The 27,796-nt window shown below is 38.1% G+C and overlaps 1 protein-coding gene across 3 annotated transcripts in view; it reads left to right on the forward strand.

The window, feature by feature from the left end:
- The window catches only part of LOC121948531 (leucine-rich repeat and immunoglobulin-like domain-containing nogo receptor-interacting protein 2), a 269,787-nt gene that overhangs the window by 73,794 nt on the left and 168,197 nt on the right, over positions 1 to 27,796 (forward strand). For all 3 annotated transcript variants that reach the window (XM_088080844.1, XM_042493947.2, XM_088080845.1), the window contains one exon: positions 21,870 to 21,975. The gene's annotated coding sequence lies outside the window, so the exon portion shown is untranslated. The remainder of the gene's footprint in view (positions 1 to 21,869; positions 21,976 to 27,796) is intronic.

The raw sequence follows: 27,796 nt of genomic DNA on the forward strand, positions 1-27,796 counted from the left end.
TCCCTTTATTTGAATTACATTGTTTATTTTTAGTATTGTACTTACTAACCTACTTGACCATTAAGGTACCACCTAGAATTATTTTGGTAAATGCCATGTTCAATAGTTGATATCAAAGATTGTATAAAGAGGAAGAATCAATGGGTTCCCTTCCTTTTATTATGAGAACTGGAGCAAAGCCCCATTGGCTTTCAGTCATGCTTACTATTGATTTTGAGGGCTATAATTTACTTTTGTCCCAAAGCAAGCTTTTCACCCCATTACGCTCTGCTCATGGGTCTTTGGCCAGAGCCAGTCTTGGTCTCCATCATCATTAACACCTGCCTGCTCATTAAATTGAGCATCCAGATAAGGGGACAGAGATTATAGATTCCATCATTGCTCCTCACATCGCACTGGCTAATGATTTGTGCAAAGGTCTAATGGTTAACGTGGCAAAAGGCCAAACCGTACCAAATTGTCACAAGTTAGGGCACAGGAACAAGTATCAATATGTTGGATTGTTTTGTACCTTCACCTTTGACATTCATTACAAAGCAGAGCACTTCGCCAGTCAATAAGGGCCCAAAGTTGAATCTAGTTGAAGTAATACAGGATGTGGCGCTCACCTTTTAAACATAAAGGTACCTCCTGGTGCTTCAGCTCATTTTGATGTTAATGACTATCTTTTAAAATTGTTTTTTCTGGCCTCAGGTACTTTGGGATACAAGGAGGTTTTATCACTTTTTTGGCCTTAATGTATTTGTGTCTCTGATACGAACTGGTGTTGAAAACTAGAGATTGCAATATCATCACTTACCATAATTTATTGCCAAGATCCTCCTTTCACAGAGAATGATAACTCTGGGAAGCCTACAAATTCAGCACCTGTGTTTACGTCTGTCTCTGTGCATGCTGCATTCCATAGACATCATGTATGTCTCGATCAAGGTTTTTTTGGCCCAATCAGAGTCATCTCACACTTAATATTTGCCGATGCCGAGTTCGGATCTGATACTTTTATTAATATGTGTAATACAGCTGCACAATGCACACTTCAAGTACTTTAAGTTATTAAAATAAATTGTCTGACAGTTTAATAGCTCTGCAATGCAATACAAGAAAAATGTCTGCATCCAATCAGCTCCTAAGGGTTTTTTAATTTATTTTTTAAAAAAAATAGCAAAGTGAATGAACTACACCTATTTTTATAGGCCTCTTATCACAATTCCACTTACTGCAGCATTTGTTTTTTAACATGAAAATAACAAAGAAAACAAAGTAAAGTTTGTCTTCAGAAATGTATTTCTAATCCACTTAGTGTAGTATTGTAATAAAAGTACAGAACACTTCAAAGTAGTGTTATAGTTGAACTTTAACATTCCTAGTGACAAGAAATAAAAAATTGGTCACAATCCTGGTTGTTACTCCACTACAGTCAAACTAGATTAGTAAATATGAACAGCAATTGAAATTAAATTCAACAATTTAAATTCCACTTAAAGTGGTGTAGCAGCGAAAGTTAAACATAAAAAAAAATCTGTTTTTACTTATTGGACCAGCAGCATTACAATGAAACCTGCATATCTGCTGCAAATGATGCTCTCCGTTTACAACATCTGTATGACAGCGAGCGTAAACACAGGATCAAGTGGGGCACGTGCTCAGAATAACCGATCCCAATCAATTACAAAATGTGTTGCTCAGGCCCGATACGGTTCTTTCAGATCAAAACACTATTTTAAATATCTTTGGCGCTGTCCTTTTAACTTCACAATCAATGCATTAGATTTGTTAAAAGTAAACTGTAGCACAGTTTAAAACTACAAACGATCTCCTGCACACGTTGGTTTCTTTCTGCAGCAAGTGCCAGATGGATTCAAAGGAAGCTAGGGTTAAAAGCTGTCCGTGGTCTCAATCGATACATTCTTCTCTGTAAAGCATCTCTGCCAGAATGGCTACTGATAGCCTGAACAGAAGAGCGCCGACACATCAGGAAATAAATTAGGGTCCTCATCTAGATGGACTCATTTTATCATTCAGCAGTTGAATAACAAACACAGTATCTTGAGAAAATCAGTGAGAGAAGGTCAAGTTCAAGAGATGAAAGTTTCTCACAGCCAAATCCTCTGCTGTTGTGCAGCTTCTTGTTTACATAAACCAAGTGGAATTAAATATTTGTCTTTTAAAGACGACAAAAGAAGAGGTGTGACATGATCAGGTCAAAATATAAATGAGCACTTTTATTTATGTAAGTTTTCAGGAAGACCAGTTTTTAAAACAAGAGATTGACAGAGTACATGCACACACATTGCAGGAAATGTGCAGTGTAACATGGGAGTACAGATATTTATGGTTGCATGAGTGTTGTGCTGCATAGATTAATTCCTCATCAAGGTCAGAAAACCGATGTTCTGTCCGTAGCCTTAACTAGCAGTACAGGTTCAAGCACTCACTCATTTGCAAGTGAATGTGGACACAGGATGTATAAACTGGTATCCTTTTTTTGCTTGCACACTGACATTGAGGTTTGAGTAAATGTGAGTAATGTGGGGGAAATTTGTCTGCAGACACTCAACACGTTAAATTAAGAACAATACTCTATAGATTAAAGTGAAATATATGTAATTATACATTTTTATTTAATTTCAGTGTAGTTGGCTATTTGCGTGAAGATAACAATCTTCATCCAATTAGAAAAAAGGAGTGAGAGCAAGATTCATTCGTGCGCTGTAACCTGAGTGAAGATGTTCTTATCTCTTTCTCTCTTTCAAGGAGCTCAGATAGTCCTCCTTCCAAGTATTCTTCGAACAGTGTAGCCGCGTCACAGAAAGCACAGAGTAAAAAGCTAAACTTTGCTATTGATTTAAATATAATACTAACATAGCTGGCCAGCTGCAAATGAGTATTCTTAGTCAATACAAAGCATTTTAACCTTTAATCACAAACAAAAAACACCCAATGAAAACAGACTTTACAGTGAAGTATTTCAACCAAGAATTTGTTTGTACTGGCAAAGAAAATACTACAGAAAAGCAGAAAGCAGAATAACAGGATCCGTCTCCAGTTAGCAGTTGCCAGTCAACGATTTAAAAGGCATCTTGACTTTTGGTGCAGTGAAGATTCAATCCCCTATTGATCCTCAAAGTGTCAGGTTCTTGACAAGGAGGCCTACACCACTTCCTGATGCAAGGCTTTGGCAGGGCAGAGAGTGCGTGTGAGTGAAACAGCGAGAGGAGGAAGAAATAGAGAGGGAGACATTGCAGAGAGAGAAGTTGCAGTGTGTGTGTGGTTTGGGGGGGGGTCGGATTCTACCACAAATATACCACACAAGCAAAAGGAGAAAGACACCGCTTCAGGCACAGATACAGGACCGCAATGGCAATCAGTCTTGCAAGCTCGGGTGTCATTGTATTAAAAGTGTTTCAGCAACGCGTACTGCAAGGTAAAAAAAAAAACACAAAAAAAAAACACCACCATACAAAGCTCTTCTGTGCTCAGGAAACAAACTGTGAAACAGGAAATGAACAAGCTCCTCATGTGTAATACGCCGGCTATGTCAGGAAACAACTGTCCAGTCGAAGCAGGGTATTAAAATTATATGCTCAGTGCAACATAACAACAGAGGTCCAGCTTCATAATTGGCCAAAGGCTGCCTGCTGCTTGCTATCAGTATGTGTGAATGCAGCGTTAGCTAGGAGATTGAGGCGGATGTCTGGTATTTTCTAAGGTTATTGTGTTTGGTGACCTTCTTTTTAATCTTCCAGCCATGTAGTTTTGTTGTCTAAAAATGTCAGCAGATCAGCAGGCACTTGTGTGTTTTGTGTTTGAAAAAGTCATATGTAGTGTTTTGAAAAGTGCTGACGAACAGACTCATATTTGTCAAAAGCTGAACAAGTGAAAGGCATTAAGATGACAGAACAAGAGATTCTTTCTGCACAGGAGCATTGACGTCCGAGTGGGAGTGAGAATGAGCAGTGAGGACACAAAAAGGACAGATCGCCCTTGCTGCTAATGTTTTTCTGCGTCATAACCCATCATCTGATACAGAAGATGTTTTAACTTCCTTCTTTCTTCATCATGCTCCCAGTCACCTTAAGTTCACCACACTTCTTTAGTTTCCATCTCTTACCACACCGAGCAGTTCAGTCCCCTACTCCACCTTTACCTCTCTATCCGACTCTGTTGTGCTTCATGCCAGCGCAGTTGATTAGCTGACTGATGGCAGCTGTGCTCTTCCTCTCCAGGGTCACGCTCAGATCTGCACAAATATTTAAAAAAACATGGCTGTGTTGGCTTTCACCTCAAATGTACCCACCAAACGGGTGCAAACTTATTAAAAGGCTGTGGCAAAATGTTGTGCACCAGTAGAGAATACTTTCACATGAGATCTGCAGCATTTTTGCAGGGAAGCATTGACCCTTCCGTACGCTGCTAAAAGAACTCCTTTTCACAAATGTGGAGCATTTACCTCTTGCAGCAAATACTGCTTAAAGATGTAACAGTTACATTTAAACTCTCTTTAACCAAAAAACATGCTCAATATATTTTTTTGGAAGCCTAACTCTCACACTGCAATGGGACCTGCCTAGCTCCAGTGTCCATTTATCCATTGCTTGACACTTGTGTATGAATGCCAGCATGTGTTATTGGCAAGTAGCCTGTTGATGCTGTGTTATCTGATGCTCCGTAAATATGAACTGCCAGCTACAATAACTGCTCATGTCAACCTACTAGTGGTAACTGCAAGTAGCATATGTTGGGGTTGCTGATATCTTCCAACTGGCATCTCCGATTTTTGAAGTGTGTCAGCACAAGAGGTGAAACACGAACAGCGATTTCACCTGCGTCAGCAATCTAAGGTATAAAAATCACAATGAACAGTTCACACTTAACCACACTGACAAAAAGTGAGAGATGTCAGATGTAGTCTGTGAAGTGACTTTAAAATCTTGGAAAAGACTTTGGATTGTGTTATTCCCGTAACTAAATCACATGAAGAACCTCTGAAGCATAAAGTATCTAAATCCACTTTTCTAAAATAAAAGCAAAGAAAAAGCCAGCAAAAGCAGCGTGCGCAAGAAAGAGAGCAGCCATATGAAAAGACTATCATGACCATTGCATTACGTTAAGCTGGAGTGCTGAATATTTACATATAAATGGACATCCGTCACTTTTAAGCTCTTGCACATAATGCTGATTAAGCCTATTGCCACCAGGGAAAGCTCCATGTTTTTCACAGTATACCGGAGTTGGGTTGGCTGGAGACTTTTCCGCACTGATGATAATGGGATGAAAAGGGGTTCAGATGGTCATGGAAAACCTAAAAATAGTAATTTAATTTCACAATCTAATTTCCTGGCCCGTAAAAGTCGTGAAATTAATGAAATCACTTAAAGTTTTGGAAAAGTCATGGAATTTTGTTCTTGTTATGATGATGTTTTTCACATTTTAATATGATACATTATCATGTCATACAAACATAACATTTCATTTCACATTACAAGATACATAGTATATTGTTATAATAAGGAAATTTTGTCGTTGTAACTTATAAGTATGTTTTACGTAATAACATAACAATATCTTGGTAAAAGACGACAAACTTTTCACGATATTGCCTGAAACTGATCAGGTTTTTTGTTTTGTTTTTTTGACTCTTCGGTAATAATTAGCATTTGGAGTGAAGTTTACTATATAATTTTGTTCTTGTAATATGATGTGACTTGTCATAAAATTTTGTTATCGGTCCTTGAAAAATCGTGGAAAAGTTTGGAAATTTTGTCAAAAGAAAAGTTTCCATTTAGGACCAAGGACCATTTAAGTTTCAAAAAAGATGTGAAAAAATCTCCTGAAAGCAGGAAAAATGCAGCGCGCTCACCTGCAGGCTTATGTGTAAAGCCCATGTCAGGAGTGTTCATGTATTTAGTCTCACTTTGGGGGGGGGGGCATATTGTTCATCAATTGAAGGAAGCAGGTGCTGCATTTACCAAAATCAAAAACATTTTACAAATGCTCACACGACTCATGCTGTATACTTTAAGTCTCATTTAAAACCCTGCAGTACAAAGGACAAGTTTTCTTCACAAACTCAAGGTAATTCATGCTGAGTAATTGATATATAAATTGTCATTTTGCAGGTGAAGTATTCATCTTAGTCACACTGTGTCAGCAGTTAAATAACTGGTGTCACGCTGAATGGAAATGTTTTCCTCGCCTTTTTGATTCAGCTGCTGGAAGGCACTATTGGGTTTTTTGTGTGTCAATAGGATCGCAGCACTACCTATGACCTGAGGTTATGAAACGATCTCAATGGATTTCTAAAACTTAGCAGGTGGGAGGCAGAAGTTCTGTCAAAAGTTCATTTAACCTGAAACCTTTCTCCCCTGATTCATACTTCCTAGCTTAGCATTTCTCTGCCTCATCATTACTCTGTGGACCTCTACATCATCTGTTGGCACGACTCTGTGCACCTGACCCATAATGTTCAGCTATCAGCTTCTTGTGATATTGAAGTCTCACATACGGGCATCAATTCTGAATTTGAGCCCAACAGCAAACTGACAAATTATCTGTGCTGCAATCTGATATGTTCCCAAGGCTTCATAGTCTGTGGTGTAATATAGTACAATCAAATTTGGAGTTTTAGTCTCAGTATTTCTCCTTCGGATTTCTGTAGTTTTATACTTGAATGGAGCGACTGGATTTGTTGGATCCAGCAATGTGGAATAAAGTATCAAAAGAAGAAAGGAGGGCTACTAGGCTGAGTTTTATTTAAAGGGAGAGAGAGACTTGAGTAGACTTGACATACATTTCTTGTTGTGTTGTGCTGTCTACTCGAATATTTTAGTATTTTAGTCTATGCCATTGCTTGGTATTTTCTGTCTGTGTTGAATGGTTATTCTTGCCCTAGTTTCGTTTGGCACAAAAGCCTTTGAATAAAAATGTGTTCACAATAGACTTAGTCACATATTGATGAAATATTTGAAAAATATCTAAATATGTCAAATATTGATGGGATTTTTGACAGCAAAATGTAAAAAGGCAACGTGTAGACAAAAGTAAAGACAAAACTAACAAAAATAAAAAAAAAATACAAAAAGCAATATTAGAATCTCCCTTTTATGTCAGAGTCATGTATAGGTCTATAAATCCCACCAACCATTGGCAGGCGAACCTCTTCAGCCCGTCACCTGGCCTGATTCTGAGGTGTCTTTCACAGATTACAATGACACAGGGACTTTTGAACTGCAAACACTTAAAGTACAGCCAGAACACTTACAGTATGTTGTAATTGAAATAGTTCAGCAGTCAAACACTGTTTTCACTGTGATGTCACATCCTGTACATTTGCTCAGTCATCTGCTGGGAAATCAAGCACAAAAGTAACATAAGACTCACACAAAAGCTGTGAACAAACATTTCTTTTCTTTTTAAAGAAAATGACTACAATAATCATGCAAAAAGATGAATCTGTTCACTGTTTATGTAATCATTTTTTGTCACAATTGGTTTTGCTTCAAATATTTCACAAAGCATCAGATATTTTGATTATGATATTTTAGTTTCCCATACACCTCATAGAATACACACATCATGAACTTAGGATGATGTTTCTTTAACAATGTGTCTAACACAAAATGGATCCTGTGTTTCGGATGGAAGTTTCAGCATCCAAAAAATGATACTGGAAATTAGTTAATGGACAAATGATGATTGTTAAGATCCACTTTGGTGGTTGTAATTGCAATATTAGCTAGTCTTCTTCACGGTGCAGTGCAAGTGTCATTGCTAGTGTCAAAACGGTGCAGTTGTCATTTTCATGCCCGGCGCCCACGTCCTTTAAATAACAAATGTACCTGCGCCCATCTGTGCGCCCATGGGCATGTCGGCCTTAAAGTGAGGTTGTGGTCAGGTGCACTTTTGGCGGATTGCTATTTTGTTGCAACAGAAAGTAAATGCGCCATTGACCAAATAAAAACTGGTCTGAAGTCAAAGGCGCAGTCTGTTTCCTGCTATTTAAGGGGCTGGCTCCTCCGCCACGTCCTCTCATGCCTGCTTTACCTCTGCTGCTTTTGGTGCATATCTTCTTCTTCTGCAAATTATCTGCTCCAGAATCTTCACCTCACACACAAGCAGATCTTTTTCTTTAGCAGAACACCTCTCACATCTGTAATTCGCCAAATCTGTCATTTAGATCACAATCCCCCAAATCCGTCATTTAGATTGCAATCCGCCAATGCCCGGCGCACCTGGCTTTTTAACACATCCCAAAACACACCCATGACTAATTCAGGGCCTAAATACAACCCCTCTGCGCAGTGTGTGCCACCTGGCACCCAGAATATCTGCTGTTTCACTAGCAAAATAGACTAAGGCACGCCCTAAAGGCAGTTGCGTCATGCACTATAGATTGTCAAAATAGGGCCCTAGAGCTTTAATTGGACCAAAAAAAAATCAGACCAGACTTAACATGAACCCAAACAGTCTTTGTCCAAGCCCGACCAGAGTCCAAACAATGGCAACAGGTGTGGGCCTGAGCCTGATTAAAAAGCTGAATTTCTGACCCCACCCCAAAAAACGAATTACAAGCTAAGAGCTGACATGGTTCGGTACCACTTCTCCTTCTGTCTGTTATGTTCTTTCAATAGTTTTTCATTGGCTCTGCGTCTCGTGCACAACAAGTTTGGCAGAAAGGGCTGTTGCCCTCACTATGTCTTTATTTTCGAGTTCACACAGTGGTCCATCGCAATGTTCATTTCAAATTGTCCAGCTGCTCTTGATTAGACACAGCAATACAAAAATATTTACTTTAGTGTCACCCCATCATGCTTCGACAATAAAAAGGGTACTCAGTTGTGTGATATTAAAGGAATCACAAAAATGTAGAATCTGTGACACACAACTTCACAGTCAAGTATTTCTCTTATCTCATTGGACAAAAGCAATCCACATTTCTTGCGGAGATAAGGCAATTGATTTCCACCTAGGATGGAGGAAACTGAAAAAAATGCAAACCTGTCTGTCTAACAACAAAATTAGATACTTTAAATGTATTTAGTCGACATGAATCAATGGACCCATTTTATATGTTGTTGACTTAAAGATGCCAAACTTTAAGTCACACTGGCAGCTGCCATCGACAGTAACAAGCAGACTGGACTGAGCGTGTAGCAAAGAAACACCTGTCTAGATGGAAGACAGAGAAATCAATTAGAAAGGATGCAGATAACGTCTGACATTTCTGCTAACACCTAAGAGATTTTTATCTGTGAGATGAATGCTTGAGCTGGGGCCGTTTGATTGGGCTGTCCTTTTTGACAGCTAGGGCTGCAGAAAGCCCAAGTTAGACTGAATTGTTACGGAAGGATCTTATATGGCTTCTTCATTATGATTCAGTATTATTGTTTTTTAATTTAGCGTCTGTTTTCATGATTGTCCCTTCAGAGGAATGTCTATGTAAGTTAGATAACCGTGTTTTGAACTGTATAACATTTATTTTACATGTATGTTTTTAATGTTTGAAACTATAATCCCTCGTTTTTATGCTAGTATGTTTTATTTCTGGCATATGTTCACATCATTCACAAAACCTACCACATACAAAATGTGGTATAAAAGGAATAGTTTCCACCAAAATCAAAATACATATACATATTTTAAATAGGTAAGAGTTAAATTATGTGTTTTTGAATTCATATTCTTAATGAATAGACAGAGTGATGACACAAGACACACACTGTATCCCAACATTGATTACAAAGCATTGATATAATACTTTTTAAACACATCTGAGTCATAGATTGCCACAGGCATGCCCCTCAACTCTGAACACCACACAGAAAAACACTTTCAGTATACATATTTTCATTTTTAAGTATCCCATTTTTTTTTATTAGGATGTTTGTTTATGTATGAAGTCTTAATTTTCAAATTAAGAGGAAATGAAACAATGAAACATAGATGACTGTATTTGTTGTATGATGCAGTTGTTTTTCATTGCGTGACTCACACTCCTACTCTCATTTGTTGTTGAGGCTGAAGTATGAATACTTAATTCATAGGCCTGAGTCATTTTGTCAGACTTTGTCAAATGAAAGAAACATTCAGAAACTTGAATAACAAAATAATAGTGGATTCCTGAGGGCACAGTGCTGCACAAATGGTAGAGATTTGCATGAAACAGACGAAATATGATAATAGTAGATATGTATAATTGTTTATGGGGTCACAGAGATGGGCAGAGTGGAAGCAGACATTTGCTAGGGCATTTAGATCAAGCATAACTCATCACTGCACGGAGCACACAGTGACACAGGCACACATGCAAAATGTCGTGCTGAATTTGTTGACTGATATTTGGGCGAAGCTAACTTCCTGTTAAAATGAAACAGTTGCTTGTAAAACACAATCACACACAGTTCTGCGGGAGAAATCAGGGTGTCACTTAGAGACAGATTTATTTGAGAAATAACATAATTCTAATTGTCCAGAAACCAGTATCCCATCTGCATCACCGTCACCCATGAAATTAAATTTTCACAAGACTAGCTTTGAGTTGATAGAAAATGCTTCAGGTACAAAGGGGGAAAAAAAGCTGTGATTTGATTTCCTTTCACTGTGGTCAGTCATACATTTTTTTGTAACAGTGCAGTCTGTGATATTTAATTTTAATTTAATAAGTAATTAAAGGCTGTGTTTGTCAACCTTCAGGTGTGTGGTTCGATAGGTAAGCAGATTGCGGACCACCTTACCCTACTAATCTCTGCCTTAATGTGAAAAAGGAAGCGCTGGATGAAACTAATGTACTGGATGTGTTTTGCTATATGCATGCAGATGTTGCAAGAATTGAGCATTTTATGATGATAATAATAATAGCTTGGATTTATATAGTACCTTTTACAAGACCCAATGAAGCTTTACATAGTAGAGTAAACATGTAAAGACTTTATTGTATTTATTTTAACATACATGTATATAGAAAAGACAGGGGAAGAAATTGCAAAAAAAACATTGCACAGGAAAGGTTAGAAGCCATATGTGGTTTATGGAGATTTCTCTCCTATTAAATAGCAATCATACAAACAAAAGATGAAACAAAGATTGGGTAGTTCATGAACATTTTAAGACTAATGCAAAATTAATAGAAATTTACAAATGACAAACAAGTTTGTATTGACAGAGTGGAACGCATTAAAAAATGCATTAATGAGTCTTTGCAAATTAGAGTCCTTTTCAGGTGTTTTTTGAATAGCATAATGTCGATGTTGATTGATGCTGATATACTCTATATCAGATCTTTACATCTAATATTGTAAGTATCGTTATACAATTTATCAATGCTGAAGTCAGTGAGTGATTAATCCTTCACTGAATTGCAAAGTTTCAAAGCTCGTCCTGCAACAATTAAAGATTTTGGCCACATAAACCATGCAAATTAATCTTTTTATTGGAGTGAGATTTGCTGCTTTGAAACTTACAACGCCACGTTAAAAACTGTTTTGAGCAGGATTATTCCTTTCCAACAAACACTGATTGATTTACTGAGTGACTGATGGCCTCACTGATTAACCACAAAATCTTCAGCAACCCAACAGACTTTCTAACACGTCTTGAGACCTGTTTAACATGTCATGTTTAAGGGGGAAATTTCCCACCTCCTGAGCAAATGCTTCGAGTCTTAGATTCCTGTTTGTTTCATGTCACCTTTGTATTTTATGTTATCTTTACAGTTTGCAGGTGTAATCACTAGAGTGAGGTGCACAAGTGTAACCGACAGACAGCAGGTATGCCTCCTTGCATCACTGTCACTGTGAGGCAGGTGTGGAACAGGAATCACTATGAGTGAGAAATAAAAATGCTACCCTCACGTCCTCCAACTGTTTTGCAAAAAAAAAAAAGATACTTGAGACTGAATGATGTGTTTCCTCGCTCATATTTGTATTAGCCTAATTGCTGACACCAATGTCAAAAAGAGGCAGTTCATTAAACCTACCGTCTACAGTTCTAAAATAATCAGAAACACATAAAAGTTCAGTAGGCTGAAATAAGTAAAGGATTGCAACTGTTTTTTAGAGTTACATGGATTAAAGATTAATCTAATGAGGTTTCATCAGCAAGTACAAAATACAAGTACTTGTGTCAGTTTTACTGCCATTTTTGGTCATCGACTATTTAAAATACTATATGTAGCCACCATGAAGCCACCCATTGGTTTGTCGACTTCTGTTTGACATTTTGGCTATTGCCGTCTTGGATTCTGGGAGCCAGAGGTGAGGATATTTGGACGAGACAGTGGAGCGAGGTGCTATTATATTTACATAACAGTTTTTGATAATGCTAATGCTGCTACTCATTTCTGCTACCAAATAACAGACATAAAACCATGAAAACAACATGTACAGACTGAAGAACTCTTTTGAACAACCGAACGCTGACCAAGACTTTTTTAGGTGATCAAACTGTTGCAATTAATTTTCATGAACCAAAAACACATTGAAGTAGCAACAGCTACATCTATACTCTGTGAATCAGGGGTAATAATATAGTTATGTGACCTAATCACTGTTCTTGCTGTGGATAGACGGCAATCAACCTGTCACTTAAAGCAGGCATTTATATATAGCTTAAAGCCCTAAAAGACAGAAACAGTTTTTTTGCACCAGGCAGTAAACATATTTAATTCTGCTATAAAGTTGTGCATATACATAGGAGTATATGGGAATTGACTCACTTCTGGAGCCAGCCTCAAGTGGCCATTCAAGGAACTGCATTTTACTTCGGTGTTGACTTTATTTTTTTCAACCCGGGAGGTTACCACTTGTTTTTGGTATCCACATTCTTGTGTCAGTAAAACCTTAATTGTGGATTCAAACAGCAAAACTAAATTAAGATTAGCCTGAATTTATAAAATACTTATGTGCACATACAGTTATTCTAATCTACAGGATAACTATGGTTCAAACTGTTGCCCACTTCATATGATCTTCTTACTCCAAACAAATGTGGATGTAGCTTTCTGAAGCCATAGTAAACTCAAAATTAGGAATCTTTAAGTCAAGAAGTGTTACTTATGTTGGCAGTCTCGCCATTGGGTCCTTGACATGACATTAGTCTTAATTGTTTTCTTCCAAATTTTCATCTTAGTCAGAAAAAGGCTTGAATGTTGTGTGGAGACATTTTTAAAACTTGGATGCATGTCTGGCTTGTTATCTTGGCTGTCAGGGGAGCCAGAAATTCAGAGTTTCAGCAAGGTGGACGATGCAGAGCTGAGGTGCAACATCCCTGCGTAGTTGAATATGTCAAATATTTACTTGCCTTTCAGCCCACCACATTTGGTGAAAACTGTGTATCTGTGGCTTGCTGGGTTTTGACATTCCTCACCAGTGACTGGTTTACTTGAGCTGGAGTCAACTGTTTGTGGTGAGCTGGATCGTTCTCAAAACCTTCACATCTTCCAGCAGTTAAACAACCACATGTGGACTGGCTTGTGAAAATTGAGACATCCAGCACAATGCAGTGCTATATTTCCATAAATCTTCTTTCTCTCAATCTGCTTCCATGAAATCCTTTTTGATCATGTGCAATCCCTACTCAGTACCTGGCTGCTGACCATTTTCTACACACAAATGTCCATTTGGCACGAAGAATGCAGCAGACATGATTCTGCTTAACATTTCCAAGCCGGACAAATTGGGCTAAGATACCAGCTGTTAAGCATGGGAAGGCTAATCAGTTTAGCAGAATGCTGAGGATTATGCAGTCAAAGAATAGTTGTTGTTCTAAACACAATATACTGCAGAGGACAACACATCTGCTGTTGGTTTCGTTATCTGAGCTATTTTCTCTTGTTCATTCTGGAAGCTCATCTTAGCCTTGTTATTTGCTTGCTGCTGTTTACCACAGGCCTGCCATGAAGGAAGTGTCCAATTAACTGTGGATTTGGTGGCATGTGCTATCACATCAGGGTTCCCAGAGTCTCACGTCATCTGTGCGCTTGTGTGGCAGGGTGTGAGGGCTTTAGGCCAGCAGTTGACTTCCTTCAGCTAAATGTACTGCATAAAGCATTGCAGGTCTGCACACGATAAAAAGGAAGACACAAAGAGAGTTTCAGAGAGACTGAAGGTGTCGGTAAATACAGAGTTTGTCTTCTGTATATATTCTGATTATAAACATTGCAAAATAGGGCTGCTCGATTATGGCAGAAATAATACACACAGTTATTTTTAATTGATATTGAAATCTTAACGATTAGTTGAAGGATGAGTTGAGTTTGATGAGTTTACTACCATCTCTTGGATTTAAGATCTATGGTATTTATTCTGCCAAGGCCAAATGCCTTTTCTCGTAATGCTAATAAGAGGTGAAAAATAATTTTTGTATTTTCCCTGTGATTCAGATCTGCTCAGAAATATAATATAATATATTATGATGCGATCTTCCTTGGCCCATACTACATCCTTTCACAAAGTTTTTTCTCTATTCGTGATAACAAACAAACTAACCAAACCAAAAACAAACTCTTTAACATGTCGTTTGCTACAATTAATTCAGTAGGCTTTCATGCTTTAAGTCCATGCCAATACCTGTCTGTTCATGACATTCACCAGAATATTCAGTCAAGGTAACAAAACAGACAGCACAAACAACTTTTATGGCTTCACACTAATGTTAAAAGCAACACAAGATACAGTATGTTATTAGTGTTTAAGTAATTAAAAAAGGTTTAGAAGTAAGATCACATGGGCCATTCCTAATTAATTTAATTAATCAATAACTTAAGAAGTCTGCCTTCAATCTGTACTTGCCTGGTGTGTTTGGTGGACATTACTGCACAAAGCACCAGCTCCTCTATTGCAGCAATCTATAATTATCAACACAAATGTATTTGTTATTTTTTTCTCGACAGCAGACTGTGAAATTGAAGTTAAAAGAACAGTTAGCTCTCACTCGGACATTAGGATCACAGGACCTCTTAAGAAGCCTGTCTGGTTTTTTTGATGGTAAAGCACGAACATTTGTAAAATATGTCATCTCTGTTTTGGAACATAAACATCGGTTGGTGTTCGTCCTGTTCGCTTCTTGATGTGAGGCGGTACTGTACTGTTCTGTTCAATTAGAAGAAGTGCTTCACTGTGGCGTTCGGCACTGTGCTCCATAACCCTTGTGTTAGGCGTAAGAGAGCGGGGCTAGACTCTGTCTTTGGTCTTCTCTCTGCAAATTGTTTAAGATTGGCTTCAAAAAACGAGGTCCCAAGGTTGAGACACTGTTGGAGTCTGACTTGGACACTGTGTGCAACAAGCAATGATGCAATAAACCTTTGTTTAGGGAAGTACTCCCGCAGCATTACGCTGTGGTGGTCACTGAGCTCTCAGCATGGGGCCAAAGGCACAAATATTTTTCTGTTCCAGCCTTTTTTAATCTTTTCCGAAGGATGCTTTTTGATATTTTCTTGCCTCTTGCACAGCCTTCTGGCCAATGCACAGTCCTTTTTTCTTTTACATGTTCATTTATTTATTTATTTTTTGTTTTTATTTTTATTATTAATGTAGTGTGGCAGCCGGATTTGTCTTCATCTCCTCTTCTCCGTCTGTTTATGTTTAAAGTACTGACACTTTCCTGACACCGTTTCCTTTTTTGTTTCATCCAAGCTGTGTGCGTATGGATCTGCTTGCAAACATATGCCTCTGACCCAAAAGTTTTTGGGGATTTTTTTGTGACATTTTAGTGACCCTTGAACGAATAAACTTCATGTTTTTATAGTGTCTCTGCTATTCTCTTTTCCTTTGTGTGTAAAAAAAAATGGAGAGCTGAATTTGCTTTTCGTCTATTCTGTTTTATTCTCTTTGAAGAGAGACAGATGAAAAGGAGGATGGGGGAGGTTGTTAATACTTCTCATAAAGCTACTCTAGGCAATATGGATGGGAGGCTGGCAGCTTCCCTTCATGTAGCTTCCTTGGCATTTAGCTGACTAATCGAGTGTCAAAATATGTAGTATGTTGTCATCTCCATCAAATGTTGATCAGTTACTCAAAAACAGTATCTTACTCTTTGTATTTAATTCACTGCATTGCAATGGCTTAAACCATAAAAAAACATCTTTAAAATTATGTCAAACTCACGTTACATTGTTAGAATATAACAGGCATCACATTTAAACATACTACTGTCCCCATCTTTTAGACAGAACAAACACAAAAAATCATAGCGTTTTACAAAGCCTCATACGAGTTCTCACAATAATATTATCATTATTTTTTTTAAAGATTATTTTTTGGCATTTTAGCCTTTATTTGAGAGGACAGATCAATAGTGTGAAAGGAAGAGAGAGTGGGAACGACATGCAGCAAAGGGCCGTGAGTGGGAGTCGAGCCCGAGGCCGCTGCACCAAGGACACTGCCTTCATTCGGGGGGCGCCTGCTTTATCCACTCAGCCACCGACGCCCCCATAATATTATTTTGGTCATCAAATCAAGAATTAATTTTGTAATTTAAATTTGTCACTTCACTGCTTGTGAAAACAGTTCAATAATAACTTACATTTTAATAGGGAGCTGCATTTTTTTGTAAAATGTGGGAACAGTTGTAAACTGTATGTACAGTTACTGATACAAATTGTAACAGAAAGCTGATTAAAGTAAACTTCAAATGTGAGAACATTGCAAAAAAGGATCAACCCCAAGCATGCATCCACAATAAAATAAAGGCTATGCAGGATTTAGGGGGAATATTATTGTCTGAAATGGAAAATAGATATATTTAATATAATAGGTAAGTTTTATTTAGTGTATAATCACCTGAAAATAAGAATTTTTGTGTTTTTTTTACCACAGAATGAGCCATGTTGCACGCCAAGGTTTCTACTGTAGCCCAGAACAGACAAACCAAACACTGGCTCTGTTGGCCATTCGCATTTTGGGTGTAGACCACCATAGTTAGCAGCCCCTCTGCGAAAAGCAACATCGGAGAAACAGATTTTTTCAGTGTGAAACTGCTTTATTCATGGTTTTAAATTGTTTTAATCACAAGGTCCATTTGTTCTGTATAAATATGCCTTTATTTTGGTTGTTTTTATCTGGGTTTCCTGATAATGCTTTTAACTTGTAGCACTATGAGATTTGTTCCAACTGTAAAGTGCATTGCAAATGAAATGTATATTTCTTATTATTAATAAAGTGTGAAGATAGTGGCTGATGCAACGAGCCAAGCAGTGTCAGAAAATCACTGATCTTTAATATTAGAACTGCTTTATTCAGTGTTTTTATCAGTTGAAATCACCTGATCTGTTTGTTTTGGAGAGTTGGACTGTTATTAATTCAGCTCCCTGCAAAAACCTCCTGAACAATCAACACTGAAAAAATTCTAACCAGAAAACGTTTCAGCTGGTTGTAATCTGCGGTCCTCACCAGTAGATTCAAGTCAAGTCAGATGCCACATAAATCCCCCCAAATCTTACATACTGCTCCTTTAAGGTATAACCAGTGCAAATGTGCGACTTGAAATTGTTAGTTATGTAAATGCAAGAACAAATTAGACATAATGTAATGACAAAGCTAGAAATGATTGTTGTTCGTGCTCCTTATTGTACATGTAATTTAATTGAGCTTTGGATCAATGCAGCTGAGCCCTAAAAGCTTCCTTTGGCATATTTGTGTCATCAATTGAATTGAATGCACAGACTTTGACTTGCCCTTCATGTCTTGCTACATAATGAAATGGCTGCTGGCGCTGTGGGCTGAGTAACACTGCTGCAGATGATGACTTCAACCCTGTCTTGAGTCTGGCTGAGTTCAAACCTTGAAACCCACTGAATTGAAATGTGAAATAATTCATGATAGTGGATGTAAACTCATCAAAAGTCCAACAGGGAAATGGTGTTGTACTGTGGGGCTTACGGAAACAAGCCAGTGATTGAAAGGTTTTATTGCACACAACTTCTGTAGCCTGCAGGGCTTGAAGTGAAAAGCATAAAAAAAAAAAAAATGCAACAACAACGAGCAAGAGAAAAATACCGCTGTAGAGATACAAATGAACTGAAGTACTTTAGAGCTTGAGAATTTTACCTGTACAACTTTAGAAAGCAGGACATTCACAGCTTCGGGTATTTATGTAACAAGGACAAAAAGACAGTGAATAAGCATTGGAGTGAGTTGAGCCTTGTTGACAGTGTGGCCTTTTGTTCCTGGCGAGGACAGTTGCTAGATTGAATTGATCTGACTTTAGAGCCTAACCATTTATCTTGGTCAGTCATGTCTGATCTGTGGCTGTCAAGTAGAGACGGGCTTCCAAGAGAAATAAACTGCTTGGAGAGCTCGTGAGGGCTCTACTTTACCTCTTTGCCATTTCGGCAGCAATTTTGTTTCGGTTTCTTTGCAGAAATGACCAAATTTTCCAAAATTAAACTTTTCATAGCTGAAACAATTTCTTAGATATCACATCAGTCGATCACCAGAAAAATAATCCACAGCTGTTCTCATAATAAATTGATTGTTTGCCAGTTTCCAAACAAAAATGCCAAAAATTCTTTCATTCCAATAATTGTCTTTTGCGAGAATTTGTTTTATTTCTATCATTTACTTAACGGTCAGCTGAACATTTTAAAATTTTACACTTTTGGTCAAACAAAACAAGCAATTTCATTGTATAACATGCATTGTATTGGACACTTTTCGCTATTTCTGACATCTTGTACAGAAAACAATAAATCCATAAATCTAGAAAATAATCAGCAGTTTAAAAGATAAAAAAAAAAATTGTTAAATTGTAAAATCAATTATTCTGTGTTTCTTTTTCCCATTGATTTTTGTTCCTATTACATTGAAAAAAAACAACTATTTAGCCAAAATAATCTCAATTAACCTTTTATTTACAGTTATAGCAGCATTTAGCAGACAACGTTGTTAAAAAAAGTCTTAATTTACAATCAGTTTATGCAGAAACACAGTAGTATTATAGGGTACAAGATCAAATGGGGAAAAATGTTTCATTACTTTCCTCCAGCTGCAACAGAAAGCTGTTTGGTCCTGCAGCCATATTTTCCTCGGAGATTTTCACTTTAGTTCACCTCTCTCCAAGGACCCCCCTGGAAAAAAATGAAAAAAAGTAAAGATTTTATTGGCACAGTTGCAGCTCAGCACTGTCACTCCAATTTAGAAGGCTGTTAGCTGATCCTTTTGACCGTGTCTTCCGCTACCTGGGCCATTTCTAAGCCACAGATGATAATCCTCAAGGGGCCCTCATTAAGTCTTTGCTCCAATTAAGCCACACTCATTTTGCCGCAGCACAATTGCTCTGTACCACAGCGCACAAATCCTCCAGCAGTGGATTAGGCTGATCAGTGGGTGGGATGAAAATAGCTGCACTGGTAAGTCAGGGAAGAGGTGAGCATTTCTTAGGTGTCAGCAGCTCACACATCCGGCGGGGTGCAGCAAACAATTTGAGTCTAGGGAAAACTATGCCGCATTTGAAATTATTCTAAATTTTTAGCTACAGTCGATATGGCCTATTTAGGTGGCTCAAATGTGGCTTAGCAAGTGGAATCAGTGAGCAAGCCAGTACTGCTGAACTTTGATACAGTGAGTAAATTCCTGCTGGCATAAAGGCTTTTTTAGGCCTACATTTTTTTAATGCTTCACAGTTTCAGAATCTGTTCTGCATCCTGTTGCACTTTGGATGAAGGTGGCCTCCATTGGCTTTACACTGTTTCTGTGATTGAAAGAAAAACAAATTTTGATAATGAATAATAACAAATCATCAACATCAAAAAGGTTAATGGTCAGCAGTAATTTACTAAATGATGACTTGTGGTGAATGAAGGTCGTGATGAAAGTAACTCAGCCTTACACGGACACAATAACAAATGCTCTTTTAAATGGTCTTCAAGGCGATGTATATATGTAGAGGGGGAAAAAGAGTGATAAACATCAGAAGAATAATTATAGGTTTTAGTATTAAAATGTTCAACTGGACTTATCCCTGGCATTGGGGGCATTTGTGACTTGAAAGTTCAGTGACATAGTGCCCTTGGTGTGTGATATTGCCACCAAAGCAACCTTTAGCATCTTTATGAGACGCACCAGGCTTTCAACGAATCCCTGTAAATCCCTTCACGGCAATACATGATGCAGAGAGCGACTAACGTAGTATAGAAAGTCTGCGTATGGAAGTGAGTTGAGTTGTATGGGTCCATCAAATGCAAAACTTCCCAGATCTTTGCAGTTTGTGTCCTGCGTGAAACAACATTAACCATGTCTTACAATGTGTTTTGGCTGTGTGTCACATAGAGATGCTAAAGGGTGCTCTATGCTCACTTTGATCGGGACAAACGGTCGATATTTGATGACCTTGGAATGAGAATGTGATCATTTAGAAATTTAGTGCTAGCATAAATAAAAACATGTCGTCAATAACAGTACTCTGATAAGGTGATGGCTGTCAGATTTGACCGCCAAATATTTTAACTGACAGACGACTGTACGCTCACTTTTCAACCATCATATAAGGAGCTTCCACAGTGACAGCAGTAACACTAGCTAGTCAGTAGGATGTACATTTTTTTTTTCTAAGCTTGTTTTGGACCAGGAAGAAAGTGCATTGGGGCATAAAAAATGCCAGTGGGATACACTGATGGTACCATAACAACAAACAGAGAAACTTGGATCACAACATACGCAGAGGAAGCACAACTTCATTCTCTGCTCAGGAGGCCATTAATCCACTATATCATCGCATAGCAAATATTTTTTCGCAGCTGTGTTAACGTGAGAATGTCATATGTAGGAACTTTAAATCACAACATTCATTATTATTCATATCTTGTGCATTTATTTTGCTTTTACTATCAGTTGCCATGGATATATGTTGATCATTTAACCTCAGCTTCCTTTAAAGTTAATTATTATTAATAAAGTCTTAACAGATAATATTCTTGTACATAAATATGCACATACACAGCACATTATTACTTTCAAGTTTTGTTTTTGCATTTATTTTTTTTTTTTATGCAGCAAAGGACTTAAAAGTAACATTAGAGGCGTTGAAATTAAAACTGGCTTTACTCAGTTAAAAACATTACAAAATAAAACAGAAACACTCGACAGGCAAGACAACAACAAAACATAGGAATTTAACTGTTTGACTTGTTTATACGGACTATTTTTTGTATAATTTCAGCAACCTAGAAGACAAGCCTAAGTAATCATTCTTTTGCGCACTTGATGTGCAAGTAAACTGTTTAACATATGCTGTGGACACTTTGCTATCAGTTACCCGTTTAATTCTGGTTGCTTTACTGAACGTGCTTCTCTCTCCTGCTTAATGGACAAAGCTGTCAACCAGGGAACTATAGCCAAATGAAGCAGATTAACCAAGCAGTACTGGTGATTTTTCAGCAACACTTAAAAAGTATCTGTTAGTTGTCACTCAGCTCCTCTGTGCAATAATGAGGCCTAAAAGGTCTTGAAAGTGGGTTGGTTTCAAGTGTTGCTTTTAAACTGTTGCTCATGTGCATTTGAGCAACGTGTCAGTTAGTCACTGAGGGACATTGACTGTCCAAGCCTGCACTGCTAAGTTGAATGGCATGAGCTCCGCAAATGCTACTCACTTGTCTTCCCCGACTCAAATGATGGTGTAATGAGCCATTCTCTGGCAGCTGTTTAGGCAGAAAAATGATCAGGTTGGCCAAGCAAGGCAAAAGATACTGTGCATATGTCACACAGGTCTTTTCTTGCCTGCTCTCCTGGTGTGGTTTAGCTAATGTTCTTCCTGGGACTGACATTTCTTCAAGGATGTTTATCCTGGATCACTGGGCATTTGCGGTGGCTGAGTCGGTTAAAGTCGTGAGCTCACTCTCCATGTCCGCTCTGATTTGTGTTTCTTTTGTTTTCCTTTAGACCCTGGAGTAAGTGACCTGTGAATAGAATCACACTGGAGGTTTTCTAAAGGACTTCCTTGCTTCTGTAACAGTGAATGGACATCTGACATTGGGAAGCCCAGCAGGTATGTCAACATAAATTCATATCTTCTTGTAATTGTGGATGCTGCTGCCTTTTTTTGTTTCAGTTCTAAAGTCAGGTTTGGATTTAAAGGTCAATTTTGAAAAACATGAAATTTAAATAAATGTTGCCAAACATTTCAACGATGGCATTCTGATCCCAGCATGTTCACAAACTATAGATAACATTATCTAGTTTCAATTTACATTATTACAAGATAATAATAGGACAGTGCAAATTAAATGTTTACAAAGCAAGGCACCGAACAACAATAAAACTGTGTATGTGTCACAGATGTAAAAGCCATAGCATTTGTGTTTGAAATGCAAAATATGATGTATAGCTGGTAGCCGACGCGGCATCTTTTGACTGCTGGAAAGACAGATTGTCTGGCGAAGCTTTGGCAGTCACTAGAAGCACATTTATGGCCCTTTGAGAGAGTCTGTGTAGGTACATGTGTTGCAGCTGGGCGTGCGGCTCCATTACGAGAGGCTCTCCAGTGTGGGTGTCAGTGGGGGAGTGTTAGTACATCGCTGCTACAAGCTACAAAGCAGAAACAGTACTTCTTTTATACACTTTATTAATTTTGGTTGGAAAGATCACCTGTGTTGTAGGTTTGGTACCATTTTCATTTGAACCATTATTGTTACCTGGATTTCAGTACAGGTGTCCAGTGGCACCTTTTAGGCGCTTTATTCTCCTTGTACCAGTAATAACAAAAATGTCATTTTTGAGGAAGCTGCAGCGGTGACATAGTCTCGCCTCTCTTCCTTTCTGTAGTCAAGCAATTCAGCTTCTGTGCTCTTCTAATCACATGTAGAGCTAAGTTTCTGTCTGTCTGCTTTCTAGTGTGAGTATGTGTGTCTGCTTGTCTCTCTTGCTCGCTATTTGGACACAACTGACAAATATGTGGAATAAATACGAAATTTAAAAAATACAATCACAAGCAGCAGCAATACATGGCTATTTCTATGAGAAAATAGTCTAGATGCAAAACTATCAACGTCGCAGTGATTGATTTAACTTACATTGGTAGTCACTAGTTCCAGTGTAATTCTGTGTGTACCCTAACAAGTACCAAGTTCAGTATCCAACTCTTCTCGTATCATCGTCACCTGCCAACAGGAATCCATGTGATTATTAGTACAGTGGATAAAAAATAATTTTGTGTGTCATTTCTCTTTGTTTGGCCGAGCAGCGGTGAGACACTGAAAGTGGTGCGTCACAAAACAAAGCTCATCTTGTTCTCAGAACTGTCACCTCTTTTATTCCTTTGTTTCCAGGCCTGAACAGAAAGTCGTGTGTATTTAAAAATGAATATTCAGCCAGCAAGCCTGATGTCATTGGGCCATCTGTTCCAGTGTTAAGGTCCCCTGACAGTGAAAGCCCAATTACCCCCAGTTTATAATATATCACAGATAATTAACATGTTTGTTATCCTCAACTTGCACTTAAATTTGATTTTCAGCATTGCACGGTCTGGAATTTATCACAACACGTGTGGTAAATGGTTCAATTGAGATATTCATAACTATGCAATTAATGTGGTGAGCACTGTGGAGAAATGGATGATACATGTCAGATTTCTCTTCATGGTCAGACTCTGCAACACCATGTCCTCATTTTTGGAGGAGGCACTGCAGCAAGTGGGAAGGAAGGAGGAAAAGGTCCTGGTGTTGCTCCTCGGGATTATTCTAGAGCTGGGGCGACACGTTGACGTAATCGACATAATGGACATAAGCGACATAATCGATTACGTGAATATGTCAATTCATGTGACGTGCGTCGGCACCGCGTACTGTTTCACACAGCACGAGTCATGAGAGCTTGAGCAGTGCCAAGTGTGTTGTTTTTTGTTTCGGCGCTCATGTTTATCAAGTAAGGGCGTGCACACTGCTCGCCCGAGCAGCGCTTGTCAGGTGCATCTGAGCTGCGTGTCAGCTGCAGTACATCTTGAGAAACGGTTGCTCGCCGTTTTTTAAGCGTGACGCTCACGTTTGTTGACTCTGTACCACTAAAGAAAAGTTATAGTGTTGTTCAAATTGCAATAATTTTACTGTAAGATGTTTTGTTGGACTGCTAGATTTAAGGTTTGTTACTGTAACAAAGAGTAACTGTTTTGTTACGTGATTTGAATTTTACATTGTTTTATTTATTTTGCTGTTGGATTGCTAAATGTAGACTGCACTACATTCCTTTTACTTGAGTGGAACAAGCTTTTGCATTCATTTTATTTTGGAGAGACTTTAGACAGACTGTAAAACACAGATTACCAGTTAAGACCGGGCTATTTTTTGTTGGGAAAAAATGCCCTGCAGTGTATGACAAGTTTTAAAATGTTATTTTCGGTTAATTCGTTGGTTTATTTATTGTGTAATAAAAACAATTGTCAAAATAATTATTTAATCGAAAAAATAATCAATAGATTAATCGATAAAAAAATATTCATTAAGTGTAGCCCTAGATTATTCGATTAACTTCCTGTCTTTACAGATATCCATCTCAAAAAGCCTTACTAACCCCAGTGTTTATTAGCCAGTGATGTTTTGCCAATGTTGACATCTGCTGCAGTTACGGGGGTTTGACATGACACGAGCTTTTAGAGGACACAGACAGGTCATAAGAGGATGGTGTCATCGCTATTAATTAATTTAATATGATTTCATTATTTTATTATGTAAGGAATCAAATTACATTTACTCCTGTCAAGCTCTCACAAGTCTTAAAAATGTTTGGGACATGGAAAGTAGGATTCTATGAATCCTTTTTTTCTTATGTTGCAATTCAAAATCTCAACACCCAACAAAAAACAGGTTTGAAATTACAATTAACTTTGGGAAAGTTAATTGTAATTTTCCCTTTTTTTGTTTGTTTGTTAGTTATTTTTGTTTTGCTATTTCAGCTATTGTTAAAATGGTATTAAATGGTATTCAGAATGGCAAAAGTCACCAAATAATACCAAGTCAAGTAGCTTTTTGTAAACACGAACCTGCTTTTTGAAAACAGGTAATGTTGCCTGCTTCATGAACAGCCCCGTCTTACCCAAGTAGTTTTATTTGGTAAAGAAAAAAAAAGGACAGACAAAAATGTTTTACTTAGTGAATCACCGGCCTCAACGTTGTCTCCTAATGCTTTGAGGCATCAAAGTGACATTTTCTTGCCAAAAGGCAGGGATGACACAGAATGACTTGGAGAGTGTCAAACACTTCTCGCCAACATGTTAAAATGCCCAACCTCAAATGCCAGTGCTGCATGTTTCTAGTAAAACTAAATGGGTCTGCTTTAAGTTTCCCACCATTTGCTTTTCATGTCACTTTTTTTCAATAAATGCGCCCAGGGAAAATGTGGCAAGAAATACTGGGACCGGTTGGAAATTAATGTGATCACGTCGGGGAAGGGACTGTGCTGAACGACGTGTGGAAAGAAAATGTGTCTCTCTGAACTCCCTTGCTGCCGTGAGGCATAACACAATTAGACTTTAGATTGTTTTTTCCTCTCCCTCTGCCCATCTGATTTCTGCTCTTGCCAGGCTATTCTCTTTCATCTGCTTTATTCCTCTGTATTGTCATAATGTAGCAGACCCTGAGTGCTCTCACAGATCACTGGTACAGCTTATCAGTGAAGTGGTGCCGCTTCAAATTGGGTCCCTTAATTTAGTCTCTCTACATTCATTCTCAGGATTACACTTTCAGGGGAAAAGGCTGTGGTGGTGGAGAGGAAAGATAAACATACTCTAGGTAGAACAATCCAGAGGAGTGCATGGAAATCTCATGCAGAGTTTAGGAAGTGAAGGAAGACAGAAAAGTGTGTTTGCAGTTGTGAATGTTGAAACTGCTCTCAGCTTTTTGAAACGCATGCCCTAATTTACCACAGTTAATCATACTGCGTCTTTACCTTGTAACTTTGCCTTTTTTGCTCTTTTATAGTTTATAATTGCTCACTTCACATTATGCAGATTTATGCCCTGCACTTATCCAAGTTGGATGTTGCCCTTATTTTTTATTTTTATTTTCACTGTTCTATTTATCATTGTTTATGTCTATCCTTGTATCTTTCTGTCAACTGAATCTCCCTCTGGGGATCAATACAGGCTTATCTTATAGAAGTAGATATTAAGTCATTATAGATATTATTTCTCTAAGTTGTGTTCTGCTCGTGCCTCTTCCATACACTTGTAGCAAGCAATGGCTCTGGTGGGGGACTTTTGCATTTTCACGTAATCTAAAGGCCATTGTACATCTTTGTAAAGGGAGGGATGAGAGGTATTCAGTTAGCTGCAGTCTGCTATTTCACCACTAGATGCCACTATATCCTACACACTGGTCCTTTAAACATGGTGAGTGTCAGAAACCTGAAAATACTGTGTCCATGTCTTGCTGTTGTCATGCGGTACTTCCATAGAGGTTGCAGAGGGCTACTGCTCATAGAGGATAGTAATATAGACGATATAGAGATTAGTAATACTTTGATTATGTAAGTCTCACACTTGTGAGCGTCTTCATAGAGGCTGTATTCATTTCACTGAATATTTTTAATATTTTAAAATAATCTTTCCATGTGGATCCATGATACAAATAATATTGTGTGAGAGTCAAAATTACTTTATTTGCCAAACAAAACAAAATGGTAGAAAGTAGACCATACATATGTACTAATACAAAACACATAGGGCCAGAGATAAAAATGTACTGAATGTTCCGAATGTTGTCAGTATAAGCACTGAAGTAAAATGACAGTGACAGTACAGCTGCAGCTGAGCAGGCAGTCCAACAGAGTGCTTAACCAGCGTGCCTGGTAATTTTACTGGCCTTAATGGGTATGTTTACCTACTGTCTGCCTCCTGCATTAGGATATTTCTGACTTGTTGTCAGATGCTGATTTTTCATGGGCCAGTTTTAACATACCCAGAGCAGCTGTCTCCAAATTTACATTTCAAATTGTTTTTTAGGCATTACTCATAGATGTGAGAGTTGAAACAATATTCATCTGTGGCAGCACTTTAGTGGAACAAATGTAAAGGCATGATTAAGCCATTAAGGCCACATCTGCCAGCCTAATTCCTTTTTAATTTGCAAAGAACTCTGCCGTATATTGCTACAGTGGATGTGACATTTTAATTAAACCAGGGCTGTAAAAATGTTTACCACGAGGTTGCAGAGGGCTACTGCTCATATCACTGTGGAGAATAGTAACCAGAGGCCCACGCTGACTACCACTGCCAAACCAGCACACCCCAGAAATCACACAGACCTCCCTACCGTCATTACAGCAATACAGGCAGCCATTTGGAAATTCATTTGCATCTGTTCAACTCGAATATAGTGCTTCCATACCAGGCAAACCAGTATTATTTTATAGAATACTTGGACTTTACAGCTGAGCTTATTACATCAGTATATTTAAATCTATTTTAAAGACTTTTTTTCCTGTGGTAAATCCCTCTCGAGATTTTCTTTTTTTAATACTGCCTTTGGCATAAACACTGGGACTGGAAATAGAACTCTCAGATTAATTTGACACACAGGATGCCAACTCGAAACACTGAAGCACAGACAGAAGCCATGAATGATGGCGGTTAATACTGTATATATGTTTAAATGACTTCTGGTTTGCACAGATAATTCCTTATTTGTTGCATTAGAAAAGCATATCTACATGTACAGGGATGACAGATATGACACTGATGATGGAGGAATTTGAGCCAGGATGGATTTGACTCAACACTTGATCTCTTCTTCTGTCTATTTAAGGACAAAAGAGATCAGCCTGTTGAGTTTTGTAAAGTGACCAACATTACCAGTGTAACTATGTTTAATGTCCCTCAG

This window comes from Plectropomus leopardus, chromosome 8 (assembly GCF_026936395.1).
Source record: "Plectropomus leopardus strain MGB_pleo_1.0 chromosome 8, ASM2693639v1, whole genome shotgun sequence".
NCBI classification, from domain to species: Eukaryota; Metazoa; Chordata; class Actinopteri; order Perciformes; family Serranidae; genus Plectropomus; species Plectropomus leopardus.